This window comes from Triticum dicoccoides, chromosome 3B (genome assembly GCF_002162155.2).
Source record: "Triticum dicoccoides isolate Atlit2015 ecotype Zavitan chromosome 3B, WEW_v2.0, whole genome shotgun sequence".
Lineage (NCBI taxonomy): Eukaryota > Viridiplantae > Streptophyta > Magnoliopsida > Poales > Poaceae > Triticum > Triticum dicoccoides.
The window spans coordinates 781,150,437-781,160,112 of NC_041385.1; the positions used below are offsets into that span (position 1 = coordinate 781,150,437).

General features: G+C 47.9%; 1 pseudogene; it reads right to left on the bottom strand.

The window, feature by feature from the left end:
- LOC119280019 overlaps positions 1-7,677 on the bottom strand; it is a 28,908-nt pseudogene extending 21,231 nt beyond the window's left edge.
- Positions 7,678-9,676: the final 1,999 nt, after the last annotated feature.

Sequence of the window (9,676 nt, forward strand, 5' to 3'; positions counted from 1 at the left end):
CGCCGTCGCCCGCCCCCGCGCGCCGCGCCCCGAGCCCCTGCCCCGTCGCCGTCGCCCGCCCCCGCGCGCCGCCACCGCTGTGAGCCGCCGCGCCGCACCGGCTCTGTTTTTTTTCATTTTTATTAGTTTAATTTTTTTGTTCAATGTATATATATGTGTATGTATGTGGCTATATATATACATGCGGCTCTGTTTTTTTCATTTTTATTAGTTTAATTTTTTTGTTCATATATATATATAATGTATATGTGTATGTATGTGGCTATGTGTATGTAATGTTCAAAAATTGTTCAGAGCATGTTTTTGTTCATATATGTATTTATTGTTCATATGTGTATTTATTGTTCATGTTTTTTGTTTTTTTTCTGTTCATAGATTTTTTGTATCTATTGGCTCTTCGTCACTCTGTATTTATTGTATCTATTGGTGATATTAATTATTGTATAATATGCAAATGTTTGTATATTCATATGAACAATGCATTAGGCAAAACCTTTGTTTTTTTTTCGAAATTTTCTATTTGAACGTTTTTTTTAAAACAAGCAATACTAAAAGAATGAGAGGAAAAAGGAAAATAAGAAGAGGAAGAAAGGAGAATAAGAGGAGAGGAAGAAGAGGAGAAATAAATAAGAAGGGGAAAAAAAGAAAAAGAAGAGGAGAAGAAGAAAGGAATAGAGGAGAAAGAAGAAATTCTATTTTTTCTTCTTTCTTTCTCCTCTATTCCTTTCTTCTTCTCCTCTTTTTTTTCTTCTTCTTCCTTCTTCCTTTTTCCCTTTTCTTCCTTTTCCTTAGTTATTTTCCTTTCTCGAGGGAGAAGAAGAAAAAGAAGAGGAGAAGAAAGAAAGGAATAGAGGAGAAAGAAGAAACTTCAACACGAGCTAGGGGGTGGTACCGATACCCCCTTCCTGATAACATTATTTTCCCATGTATATGTATGTCGCGTCGTTGTCGATATAACCCCCTCTAGATAACTTCGACATGAGGGGTGGTCGATATATATATATACCCCCTCTCGACCGTGATAACTTATACAACTGCAGCACCCCCCTTGGCCCTCTTGCTCGACCAAAACTCTCGAGGACACCCAAACCCTAGAGAGAAAACGATGTTGGTCTCCTACCCCCTCCCGCCGCGCCCCTACCCGACAAATTAACTCTCTCGAGGCCACCCAAATTTATCAAGTTAAAAGAGCGTTATCATCGAGGCCACCCCAAACCCTTGATGTCGAGACCACTAACATGATTCCTTATTGTGATTAGCTAGCTAGTTCTACGTTTGCCACTAATATATATATATATATATCCATCTGTACCATGTTTGAATAATAATTGACATGTTGTAAATATTTGCAGAAACTATGGAGCACTCCCGAGACGAAGAAACAGAAGCGATGTTGGGGGACATAATCGCAAATGGATCAAGTGATGATGTTGCGTCATTTCTCCTCGACACCGTTGGTCAGCTAGATGAAGAAGAGGGTTATGTTTATGATGGTGGCTTCGACCCATTAATGCCGGTACAAGAGGACGACTATGTTCATGATGGCTCCGGTGACACAATGGAGGTACAAGACGAAGGAGACCGTGCTGACTGCTCCGGTCACCGAACCGAGTCCGGCCAGGTATATATATATTAGTTAAGCCTATGCTGACTAGTTAATTGATGCATCCATTGTTTTGGTATATGTACACATATTAATTACTGTCGTGTTTCTTCCTTATAATTTCTAGCCCTCCGGATCGAGCACAACTTCGGTAAGGAGACGAGGCCCGAAGAAAAAGTTGAGCTCCGATGAAAAGTTTGATATCATAGAAATCGCGCCCGACGGCGAACCGATTGAACCCATCCGGACAAGGAAGGCATTTTCTGCTCAGTGCGGGGTTCTTGTTAGGGACAGGATCCCGATCAGCATCCAGCAATGGTATAAGCCTGCTAAGGATGAAGACACCGAGGTGTCTTATGTCAATGATATGCAGAAAGAAGATCTTTGGACGGAGCTGAAGGCAAATTTCACCCTACCGCCAGAGGAGGATCCGAAGAAGCCAGTTAAAGAGAAATTAATCAAGTATTGTGCTCTTAAGAAGATGGCAGGCCTAATGACGAGGTGGAGGAAAGAGTTGAACCAGTTTGTCAAGGAAAAAAGACACCAGAATCGGCAAATATGAGAAGATCAAAGATCACTGGCCCGCATTTGTGGCCCACAAGACATCGGAAAAGAGTAAGAAGATATCGGAGACAAACAGGAAAAATGCTGCGAAGAAGAAGCTTCACCATCGCACGGGGTCAGGTGGCTACCTCAAAGCCCGGCCTAAGTGGTCCAAGGCTGAGCATGATCTGCTTGAAAAAGGGATCGAACCAGAGACAATGCGCTGGCCAGACCGTTGCCGGACTTGGTTCTTCGGGGCTGGCGGAACCTTGGACCCTGTAATAGGGAAGTGTCAGTGGACGGACGAGAAACTGCAAACACCAGTCAAGAACCTTCGACACTATATCGATGCAGCGTAGCGAGGGACGTTCCTTCCAAACAGGGAGAAGGACAAGCTCACAATGGCCCTTGGGAATCCTGAGCACCCTGGACGGACACGAGGCACGCCAGGCTCCATTTCGTGGAAGGTTGGTTTTCCGGACGCAGGGGGTTACAAAACCCACGAGAGGAGGAAGAAACTGGAGCAGGACCAAATGCAGGCACTGCTTGGAAGGGTAATGGGGCTAGAGGATCGAGAAGAGGAACGAGAAGCAGCAGATCGCAACAAACGACATGCCGAAGCTTCCCCCGAAGCTACCACGCCATCTCAGCGGAGAAGCAGCGTGGCTTCCACCGAGCTGCTTCAGCCGGAGCATGTCTTGAAGGCTGCTGCCAGCTATCCCGTGGATGGTATCACAGAGTCTCAAAATTGCCACATGATGGCGCGATGGATGAATTTGAAGGTCAAGGCGGCTGTTGGCCAAGTTTATCCTAGTGGACCCGGCACAACTTATCACTGCCAGCCGATTTCAAAAGGATATGCTAAGGTGATGGTGGATGAAATAACGGAGGGATTTGAGGACCTCGTGCTTGACCACCCTACCGGTGAAGGCGAGACTAGGTTGGGTTCTGCTCTGAAGACTCCATGCCTATGGAAGAAGGAGCTCATCAACCTTCTGAACTGGACGCCTCCGCCTCCTCCTCCTGCTCCGGGGAGTCAGGGCACTCCGCCTCCTCCACCGCCTCCTCCTCCGGCGAGTGACGATCAGGGCACACGTGGTGGCACTCCGCCTCCTTCTCTGGCGCATGGCGGCACTCCGCCTCCTTCTCCGCCTGCGCCGGCGCTCCCGAGCAGCCATCAGCATCCTCCTTCTCCGCCTCGCCAGCAAGGGCGGAAGAGATCCGCCGCCGCCCCGGCTGCTCTGGCGCGTCGTACTCCTTCTCCTCCGCCTCGTAAGCAAGCACGAAAGAAGACAGACGCCGCAACCTCTCCGTCTGCTCCGGCGTCTAGCAGCACAACCAGAGGCGGGAGGCAATACAAATACGGTCCATCATCTCTCAAGCCTCTAGAGAAGTTACCGTATGAGAGGTCCGAGGAGGAAAACGATACGATTGTGCAGGCCCACGTGAAGGAGTTCTTTGAAGGGGTGAAAGCAAAGAGACATCCACCTCCGGAGGAGAAGGTAGATCCGGTGAAAGCAAAGCGCACTATCGATGCCCTGAGGAAACCACCAAAGTCTCTGCTGAGAACCAACTATGAGCGCATTACTGAACAGACATATCTCCAAGCCCAGCGGTCGGGAACTACTGTCAGTGCTAAAAGGTCAAAACAACGAGCAAAGGGGAAAAAATTGCCCAGCTCGGCGAACAAGCACAGCAATCGTGCCCCCCGCTCAATGTGTCTAATGCTCCGGGGACGGTGGCCGGTTATGGCAATCTTGACGATTACCTGCCTGACGATGCACTTCCTGATTTCTTGAAGGTGGACGGACACAGATACGAGTACGGGAAGCCTCTCGTCAAAGATGAAAAATCTCTGACAACAATGATGCGAAGATTCCATAATTGGTACATGGAAACCTGCAGAGAGTCTAATGGTAAGAATGCTTTGTATCTGCATATTAAAGAGGAGCACGATCTCGTTGGAAATGATCTGTTGACTGTTCCATTTGAGGAGTTCTTCGAGTTCTTCAATCAAAAGGCCCTCGATAAATTAATGGTCTTTTGCTACTGCCTGTAAGTACTATTTCTGTCATTAAGTCTCTATATATAGCTCGGCTCTTTCATTGCATGCATGTATTTATAATTAATTATCCTCAATATATTATGCAGATTGAAGATCGTCGAGTGCAAAAAACAAGAAATTTGTGATATTGGGTTCATTAACACAAATATCATAGATGTATTTCTGGTTGAAAAGAACGTCAAAGAGGCCGAGGACAACTTGCTATGATCGTTGATAAAAAATCAAAACAAAGATACCATACTCTTTCCTTACAACGGCCCGTGAGTGTTACTGTCGTGTGCATATTCGGTTTCCCTTATTACTCAAGCGAGGTTATAGTAATGTAATTGATGAGTTATGCATGTGTGCGCAGGTACCACTATATTCTTCTGGAGATTAAGCTTGAGCGTGGACTAGTAACCGTCTTAGACTCGAGACGGAAAGATCCCAAAAACTATGCAGACATGACTGAAATGCTCAGCAAGTAAGTTCAATCGATCATAATTATCGCACCATATCGGTAACTTTTTGTTCATTTCCTGATATCTCAAGTAATAATAATTATCTTCTTTGTCTTGCAGGGTTTGGAAACAGTTCACCGCAGAAGCTCCGGGACTGCCGAAGGAGCTGCGATATACATACCCGAAAGTAAGTACTACTGGCTAGCTAGTTGCACGCATCTCCCGTTGATTCTATATATAGCTATACTTTCATCAATACAATTTATAATGCTTCATTATCAGTTTGATTGACCTCTATTTCTTGTAAAGTGCTTGTGGCAGGAGGAAGGGAATGATTTCTGTGGATACTACGTGTGCGAGTTCATCCACACCGCGACTTTGAAAAACAAGCGGGGCTACTCTCAAAGACAAAATGAAGTGCGTAAGCAATAATATTCACAATTTCATTTTATTACACCATCATTTCTGTTGAGTTTCATTCATATATATGTATTAATTAACCCCCTTCTTCAAATTAGACGTGGCAGATGCGGAATGAACTCCTAGAACCAGATCGCATGAAAGCAATTCAAGAGGAATTGGCGGGATTCTTTCTTGACCACATCATCGGTAAATCCGGAGAATACCATGTGGAAATTGATTTCAAATGCTAGCTAGGGGTTTGTAATTAAGAGATCTTATACATATTGTACATGTATGTAGCCAGTAGCGTCGGATACATGATACGAAAACTTGTTGTTCAACCAACCTCTCGGAGAAGGAGAGGTCGATTGATCACTTCTCTCGGTATGCATGACGAACTTCTGTACTGAATGGTTCTCTCGATCACTTATGTATATATAGTATGTAGCGTCCAAGCACGGACATAAGAGAGGACACTTCTCTCTATTAATTAGCTAGCTAACACAGTATATGAAACACCTAATTAAATTAACCCCCCAAAACCCCCAACCTCCCCTCCTTTAAAAAAACACAAAAACCCCAGCAACTGGAATGCTGACGCGTGGATGCATTTTGGTCCCGGTTGGTGCCACCAACCGGGACCAAAGGCCCCCTGACTGGGGTGGGCGCACAGAGCCACGTGGAGGCACATTGGTCCCGGTTTTGGATTGAACCGGGACTAATGGGTGGAGGTATTAGTAACGACCCATTAGTCCTGGTTCATGAACCGGGACTAAAGGCCCTTACGAACCGGGACTAATGGGTGGTTTTCTACTAGTGATACATCCACTCCATGTAGACCCGACGCGTCCGTTCCCCACCCCCCTCTAGGTGCCGGCGGCGGCGCCGTCCGTGACGGGGCCACATCCCGGAGATGCGTGCTGCCTCTTCGGACATGCCATAACACCACCCTGCATGTATGAGGGCCCGGTACGACGCTCCGGTGGCATTGCTACCCCCAAGGGCCCCCGTCCCGCCTAACCCTGGAGCGGTTGACCATGAGATCTAGCCCTTTGACTTCCCATGGATGGGCTTTGACCAGTGGACCTCTCCACCCGGTTGTGTCAGGTCCGCCCATAGGGACACCCGGGAGCAACATCCGGGCCAAGCCCACAGATACATCCACTCCATGTAGACCCGACGCGTCCGTTCCCCCCCCCTCCAGGTGCCGGCGCGGACGGCGCCACACCCTGGAGATGCGTGCCGCCTCTTGGACATGCCATAACACCACCCGGTTGTGCTAGGTCATCTGATATATATAAACACTTGGAGCAAAGTCCCCTTCGTATCAACCCGATGCGGCTGTTCCCCATTCCAGTTCCCGGCTGGCGGCGGCACCGTTCGTGAGGGGGGTCACACCGCTCTGTCAGAACCGAAAAATAATGTATGTATGCTTATTAACACATACTATATGTAAGTTAGTTAAATAATAATAATAAAGAAAACAGTGAAGAAAAAAAACTATATGTATGCTTATTAACACATACTATATGCTTATTAACATACTATATGCTTATTAACACATACTATATGTATGCTTATTAACACATACTGTATGCTTAATAATAATAATAATACTATATGAAAAAAAGGAAAAAAAACTATGCCGACGGCAAAGCTGTCGGCATAGCTGCAGCCAGGGCAGATGGACGGCGCCGCGGATCGATGACATGTCATCTATGCCGACGGCTGCCGTCAGCATAGGTCCTGGTCGGTGCGCTCTGGATCGGTGACGTGTCACCCGTATCTATGCCGATGGCCACCCGTCTCGACCGTCGGCATAGATTAGATGTCGTTAGCCGGCCGTGATCACCGTTGTCAGCGGGCCCGCATCTATGCCGACGGCCTATATATGCCGACGGCAGCTGTAGGCGTAGTCTAGGATAAGCCGACGGCTGAGATGTGCCGACAGCTGCTGTCGGCGTAGACGGGGATAGCCCGACGGCCATTGTACGCCGACGGCCAGGACCTAGCTGTCGGCATAGCTCGGATTAGGCCGACTGGGGCCGTCGGCATACATTTGGTTGTCGGCTTAGAGCCCTTTTCCGGTAGTGTGCGACGCCGGCCGCCCCCGCCGGTAGCTTGGCCAGGAGCGATCCCGGCGCGCAGGATGCCACGGCGGTGAACGACACCTCATACAGAGGGTTCTTCCCGTCAGTGGCGTTCGCGGAGAGTGTGACGCGCGTCACGTTCCCCGACGCGGTGTCGCCGGAGACGGGGTTGTGCGGGTGCGCGGTGCACTGGCAGCGGTTGCGGGCGTCGTGCTCGCCGTAGCCGCTCTGCGGGCAGTTGGGCAGCTGGAACCGCTGCGCGCGCGTGCAGGCGTCGCTGCTGCAGTCGAGCGTGTCATGGGAGGGCCCGTCGCAGGTGGTCCAGACCAAGGGGCCGGAGAGGTCGAGGACCAGCGGGCGGGTGTCCCTGAGCGGCGCGGTGTATAGCGAGGTGGTCGGGTCCTTGGTGACTGCGGTGACCAGCGGCATGCCGCCGACGTCGCCCGCCACCACCGTGCGCGCCAGCGCGCAGAGCGAGGCGACCGTGAGGAGGAGACAGTGGAGGGGTTCGGGTTGCCTCATTTTGGCTGCCATTGGTTCGAGCAGGTCAGGCTGCGAGTGAGGATGCTAGATTTGCAAAGCTCATATATGGTGGTGGCGGGCGGCCGATGCAGGCATACGTGTGGGATGATGTTTGCTCGAGGATTCTGACTTGCTAGTGTTTTCTAAGTTATCATCACCAGTCATCCGGGCACGACGTCAAGGCCAGGGGCGGAGCCAGGATTTGGACATGGGGGGGGGGGGCCAAGGCAAACCAAGCAAAGAAAAAAATCCAGTACAAAAATAATCATATAGAACAAGGTTTTGTTGAAGTGACATAATATCCTTACATTTCTATTAATTTAAAGTGGCCTCTACGATTGCCAATAAGATCGAAAATATTAATAATTTCATCAGAAGATATCTTAGCTGCTAATTTTTTTTCTATGTAAATTATCATGCAATGGCCAAGCAAATCATCTCCCATTTTACTTCGAAGACGCGTCTTGAAAATTTTCATAGCCGAAAAAGCCCGCTCTGCAGTTGCCGTTGAGACTGGGAGAGTGATAACTAGTCGCAACAACCTGTCAACCATTGGATATGAAGAAGCTTTTCCTGTTTTAACTAGTCCTTTTGTTAAATCAGCAATAGATGGCAAGGTCATCAGTTCTGGATGGTTGCACACATCTAGCTGAAAATGAGGTAGCTGACTTTCCAACTGGGCTAATTCTTGACTTGAAAAATCAGCGGGATAGAATTTTTCTGCAAGAGTGCTTATCTTTGGGATATCAAAAGATTCATGCCTTGGATCCAATGATGAACAGAGAGTAAGGAGCTCAGTTGCTTGTGTACTGAATCGATCATTCAGTTCACTCAACTGTTGATCAATTGCAACACTGAAAACATCAACTTTGTAGTGGTGGAGCGTTGTTGTGTTGTCATGCTTATTCCGAGATTTGGTAACATCAACATACCTAATTTCATTACAAAGTCAGCTAAATTCTCAATATAAAAAGCAACCAATATATAACTTAATATCAGTGAAGTAATTTTTGAGAGTAGAAAAACATACTTGCGGTCCAAATCTGGGATATCAATCTCATGCTTCACGCAAAAAGATTTGACCTCCTCTAAAAGAGATTCCCAACCATGTTCCCTTAGCTCACCAAGTAGGACCTTTGTGTTAGAAACAGAATCCATGGCATTTAAAATATCCAAAGATTTGTATTGGAGTTTCTGACACAACACATCAGTGATCTTCATAATCTTTTCCATCAGATGTAGAATGAACACGAAATCAAATGATAGGACAATTTTCAGGGATCCAACGGCATCACCACGAGAATATTTTGAGACTGAACGGTCACTTGCTATACCTCTTAAGACGGCAACTGTAGCAGCAAACATCTTCTTTAAGCTCCGTATGGACTTATAGTGTGAACTCCATCTTGTGTCTCCTGGTCTCTGTAAGGTTCCTATTTGGTTTTGCCCTCTGCCTGTATCAAGCTCTCCCATCAATTCAAGTATTCGACACTGAATGTGTGAATCACTGATACAAAAGTTGAGAATAGGTGGATGAGAATCTGACTTGCTCGTTCATTGGTTGAAGCGGGAAGAACTTGACAAGTGCAGCAGCCAAAAATACCTGAATATGTGAATCAAATCGTCTGATCGCAAACTCAAGAGCAGCAGGCCTACGTCCTGGGAGCAGCCGAGCACAGGCAGAGGCGCAGCCGCGCAGAGCAAGAGGCGAGGCAACTGGGCGTCGGCGAGAAGCAGCCAAGCAGGACAGGCGAGAAGGAGGCGAGGCGACTGGGCGAGAAGGGCAAGAGACGAACAGAGTACAGACTACATATACAGAGGCGAGGGCGTCGAAAACTGGAACGGCGGCGGCGACTAATCCCATGTAATTATGATGGAAGCTAGCCAGCTAGGGGACTAAGCCAATTCCCATCGGCTGATCGGCCGCTTCCGCTTCTATTCTAGTGGGCTTTTTCCACACGGGCCTTTTCTTTCTACCAATATTTGACGCTGGAGTAATCTAATGGGGGGG